Source organism: Taudactylus pleione, unplaced genomic scaffold (genome assembly GCF_031769625.1).
Source record: "Taudactylus pleione unplaced genomic scaffold, aTauple2 ptg000454l, whole genome shotgun sequence".
Lineage (NCBI taxonomy): Eukaryota > Metazoa > Chordata > Amphibia > Anura > Myobatrachidae > Taudactylus > Taudactylus pleione.
Genome location: NW_028284856.1, coordinates 15,508,588 through 15,514,587, shown reverse-complemented (window position 1 = coordinate 15,514,587; position 6,000 = coordinate 15,508,588).

The following is a 6,000-nucleotide window of genomic DNA, read 5'->3' as shown; positions in this document are numbered from 1 at the left end:
GTAGAAGACAATGTAGTGTGCAGGGTGGGCTGGGGCCCTTCGGTTTCTCTAACTGTTGGGAAAAAACATGTCATTTTGCCACAAAACACTGTGGAAAAATGTCAATAAATTCAGCCTGACAGTACTTTTACTACTGTATTATTACACTTTACTGACAGTAAAATATTACACTTTACTGACTGGAAAATAAAAAAAAACACAAGGACAAAAATAATTAGTGTGTAAGAAGAAGAGGTTGGAGATGCATGTTTGGAGTACAAGAGAGAGATAGAGAGTCACTGACAAGGAAAAAAAAGGAGAGAGATAGAAAACAATGTAGTGTACAATACTGTACTTATGCTGCCTGGCAAGGCCACTGGTCCTGGCTGCAGGGTCCAGGGCAGGGGGGGGAGGGCTGAGGCCCTTTAGTTTGTGGAACTGTTAGGGGGGAAACAAGATGTCATTTTGCCTCAAAACAATGTGGAAAAAGGTCAATAAATTCAACCAGACAGTATCACTATTATTACAGTACACTTTATTGACAGTATCCACTTACTGTACAGTATGGCTCATGGACACTAGACCAGACACAAAGATGAGGGGGTGGGAGGGTAGGCCATGCTGCATTCACCAGCATGGCATCATTAACAATATCCCCAGATTGGGCTGCATGTACTGTACAGCCCACTTTGGATATCGTTGGTCACTCGAGGAAGCGAATGTGCACATTGTTGGTGATTTACTGCATACACACTAGACGATAGAGTATGAACAATATATCATTGAACCATATTGTTATCATTCATGCAAATCATCTGGTGTGTAAGCCCCTTAATACAGGTCACCAAAACATACTGTACAGTACTGGAAAATAAAAAAAACACAAGGATAGAAATAATTAGTGTGTAAGACAAAGAGGTTGGAGATGTGTGTTTGGAGTACAAGAGACAGAGAGAGAGAGAGAACGAGAGAGAGACTGACAAAGGAAAAAAAGGAGAGAGATAGAAAACAATGTAGTGTACAGTACTGTACTGCCTGGCAAGGCCACTGGGCCCAGCTGCAGGGTCTTGGGCAGGGGGCTTGTAGGGTCCCCCCAATCATCAATTATTAGTACATCTGTGTGTATAAGAAAAAAATAAAATAGAAAAGTAGCAGTAGCAGTGCACTAGTGTGTCCATAGCTGTTTTAATCATTACCACTATCAAGTGATGAGGCTAGTGATGGTGGTGGTGGAGTGGGTGGAGATGGAGGAGTTGGTGGAGAGGGTGGAAACTGTGGAACTGTGGAAAAAGAACACTGTACCATCAGTTTACCTCAAAACAATTTGGAAACAAATAAACCCCTACTGTACAAATCTTGACCAAAGCCTCCATAAGGGATACAGTAGAAGACAATGTACAGTAGTGTATGGTACAGTACTTATGTGGCCTGGAAAGGCTGCTTGGCCAAGGGTGCAGGCTCCTGTGCCATGGGGGGCTAGGGCCCTTCAATTTTTCTAACTGGGGAAAAAAATGAATGTTCCTGTTACACAAGTACAGAAAGAATTAGTGTGTAAGGAGAAGAGGTTGGAGATGCATCTTTGGAGTACAGGAGGGAGAGAGAGAGACACTGTAAAAAGGAAAAAAAGTGATACAGTAGAAGACAATGTACAGTAGTGTACGGTACAGTACTTATGCGGCCTGGAAAGACTGCTTGGCCCAGGTGCAGGCTGGAGATGCGTCTTTGGACTACAGGAGGGAGAGAGAGAGAGAGAGACACTGTAAAAAGGAAAGAAGGAGAGAGATACAGCAGAAGACAATGTACAGTAATGTACGGTACAGTAATGTACGGTACAGTACTTACACAGCCTGGAAAGGCTGCTTGGCCCAGGTGCAGGCTTTTGGGCCAGGGGGGGCTGGAGCCTTTCAATTTCTCTAACTGTGGGGAAAAAAAACAGAATGTTCCTGTTACACAAGTACAGAAAGAACCTAACCCCCTCCCCGCACCCTAAACCGAACACTCCTGGGGGTGCCTAACCCTAACCAAAAAACACAAGGTTAAGGTTTACTAGAATCGGTGCTCTCCTCACTGTCCAGCTCCACAATGACAATATGGAGGTGTTCTGCATAAAGAATAGAATAACACAGTAATGTATAGTACTTGGTGGGAAAGTAGAGGGCAAACATACTGAAACATTACTAAGCAGTACAGTAGTAAAACAAAATGTCCTATACTACTCTATACAGTACAATACTTGCTTGGCTGGGGAGGGGAGTCCAGCTCGTCCTCAGTCCAGCTTGTCCTCTGCCTCCTCAGGTTCTTGGCCTGTGAAAATAAAGAAATATATAACTGTACTGGAAAATAATAAAAAACACAAGGACAGAAAGAATTAGTGTGTAAGGAGAAGAGGTTGGAGATGCGTCTTTAGTGTATAGGAGTACAGGAGAGAGAGAGAGAGAGAGGAACTCTACAGTACCTACTTACTTACTATACTACAGTACTTACTTGGCTGGGGAGGGGAGTCCGGGTCATCATCCTCAGGTTCTTGGGCTGTGAAAAGAAATACATATGCTGTATAACTGTACTGGAAAATAAAAGAAAACACTAGGACAAAAATAATTAGTGTGTAAGGAGAAGAGGTTGGAGATGCCTCTTTAGTGTACGAGAGAGAGAGAGACTGACAAGGGAAAGAGATAAAGGAGAGAGATAGTAAACAATGTAGTGTACTGTATTGTACTTATGCGGCCTGGCAAGGTCACTGGGCCCGGCTGCAGGGTCCTGGGCAGGGGGGGGGAAGCCTGAGGACCTTCAAATTGTGGTACTTTGGGAAAAAAAAATTAATTTTGCCTCAAAACAATGTGGAAAAATGTCAATAAATTCAGCCTGAGTACTATTACTACTGTATTATTACACTTTATTGACAATATCCACTTACTGTACAGTATGACCCATGGGCATCAGACCAGGTGTGTATGAGGTGATATTGTTCGCCAAAGTGCTGGCGTCATCAAGTGTACTCTATACACACTAGAAGACGATATGAACAATACAGTATATCATTGAACCATATTGTTATCATTCATGCAAATCATCTGCTGCTTAAGCCAATTAAGACAGCTCAGCAAAATATACTGTACAGTACTGGAAAATAAAAATAAACACAAGGACAGAAAGAGGGTAGTTTCTGCTTTAGTGGCCATTGTTGAGGAACAGGAGGAAGACAAACCTTTAACTGATGAGAATAATCTGGTGAACATTATTAAGATTAGCAACAAGTTAAAAATGTACTTCCCTGTAGTTGTTGATTGGCATAATATTTTATCCATAAAGCAAAAAGATAATGAAAATGCTTTAGAATATTTGTTGAAAATGGCCAAGTACTGTACACTACTGTATCTGACATAAAAGACAATGTGAATCACAGGGAAGTGGTTGTTTCAGTTCTTATGGATGACCTTAAGGAGTATTTGAAAACAAGAGTTCAGACCTCTATTCCAAATTGGAGAGGGATTACGGTAGATGCCCTTAGGGAATCAGCCATTGACCATTATAAAACTCTAACCAAGAGAATGGAAATGCAAAGTGAGAAATTAATGACTGTGAGTACACAGGCCCAACAGGAACAGCATCCACAGCAGCAAAGGTACAGTGGATGGTATGATAAGGAAAGACAGCCACAGTCAGGTACAGTAAGTGTTAGACAAATACAGTAGGACATACAGTACTGTACAGTATGGCCAGAAATTGTAGATTGGGACAGTACAAGAAGGAAAATAGAGACTCAGGTTATTCTCAGGTACATGGGAGAAATTACCCTATATACAGTAAACAGGAACAGGGTAAATTGGCCTAGAAGGCATCAAGGATTAGAAAGAGGCCCACCACATGGGAATTATTCAGAGAATACCCAAATACCTAATGCTACAGTACATACTGTACCTGTAAAGATAAATGTTACTAAGACAATGATGTTTGAAGTTTTAAGTGTACAGAAACAAATTGAAATACAAGATTTGTATTCCCAGCAAGAAAAGGGCAATTAAGAGAACAATGTTGCGTATTGTAAGGGGCGGTACACTATTTATTTCTTTGTGCAAATAAATCCTTTGGACTTTGGAAGTCCAAGTGAGCTGAGCAGACTTCACAATTATTTATTTTTAATACTGTAACAGAAAGAATTAGTGTGTAAGGAGAAGAGGTTGGAGATGTGAGATACAGTAGAAGACAATGTACTGTAGTGTATACTACTGTACTTACGCGGCCTAGCAAGGTCACTGGGCCCAGGCTGGGAGAGCTGATGGCCTTAAAAAAAATGCATATCATTTGGCCTTGTAAACAATTGGACTACTGTACTGTATACTGTACCAAAAATCCTACTGTACGACAAGTTTCTACTGGAATAACAACACAAACCAATACAGTATACTGTAGTACAAAAACAGTTTTTGCCAACATGGCAATAGATAATAATGGATGAAATGTTGCCAAAATATTTTGATGACCAAATATAGTATGGTGGATCAACTTGCCTTTTGTTACTGTAGGTTTACTATAGCCATGTTGACCAATAGTGTGTCGCCCTTTAGTCCATGTAGATTTAATGACCCTGTCAATCAAATCTCTGCCAGTCATGTGAGTTTGAGGTAACAACTATCAGTCATTGTCAGGAGTGGTGCAAGAGTGCAAATTCAACCACACAGTCTGTTTTTAATATACAGTACAGACACATTCATAGCATCACACTAGTTGTCCTAGCAGATGGGGGAGGGTGTCCTTGGCAATGGTCACCATTTGTAGCCTTTTCAGGACACAAGAGCAGAACTGGCTGCTTACAGTAAATGGCTGACAGAGCGTCCTTTATTATGTTAATGTAAGTCTCTTATTTGCTTTGGGGAAGGGACCTGATGCACTGTTACTGGGACCTGATGCACCATTTACTGGTCATAAGAAATCACTATAGTGTCCAAGGTGGGACAGCGCCAACATTGATGCAATTTTGCGCTCTAAAGTATGTACTGTAATACAGACATCCCACTTTTGCTGCGTTTGACTCCCAACCCACTGGGCATGCGCAGTGTTGTTATCTTCCATATGCCATGGCACACTGTAGCGCTACATGGTGTACTGTATGGCTTGGTTCCACTGGGCATGCACCAGAAATCCCATTGCAACCCCTCCACTGGACATGTGCCAAGGCTGGGACAGCACCGACATTGACGCAAGTTTGCACTCTAAAGTATGTACTGTAATACAGATATCCCACTTTCACTGCGTTTGACTCTCGACGCACTGGGCATGTGCAGTGCTGTGATCTTCCATATGCCATGGCATTCTGTAGCACTAGCACTACATGGCATACTGTATGGCTTGGCTCCACTGGGCATGCACCAGAAATCCCATTGCAACCCCTCCACTGGGCATGCGCCAGAGATCCCATTTGTAACCCCTTGGAGCTGACTATCAGCCACCACAGTGCCACCCGTGCAGATATTGATGCAAGTTTGTGCTTTAAATGCACAGTCAGTTTGTAATGCAGATACCTCTCTCTCAAACAGAGCCTACTACCAGTTACTGGTCATGAGAAATCACTATAGTGTCCAAGGTGGGACAGCCCCAACATTGACGCAGTTTTGCACTCTAAAGTATGTACTGTAATACAGACATCCTACTTTCACTGCGTTTGACTCCCAACCCACTGGGCATGTGCAATGATGTTATCTTCCATACGCAATGGCACACTGTAGCGCTACATGGTGTACTGTATGGCTTGGTTCCACTGGGCATGCGCCAGAAATCCCATTGCAACCCCTCCACTGGACATGTGCCAGAGATCCCATTTGTAACCCCTCGGAGCTGGCTGACAGCCACCACAGTGCCAACCGTACAGACATTGATGCAAGTTTGTGCTTTAAATGCACAGTCATTTTGTAATGCAGAGACCTCTCTCTCAAACAGAGCCCACTACCAATTACTGGTCATGAGAAATCACTATAGTGTCCAAGGCTGGGGCAGTGCCAATATTGACGCAATTTTGCACTCTAA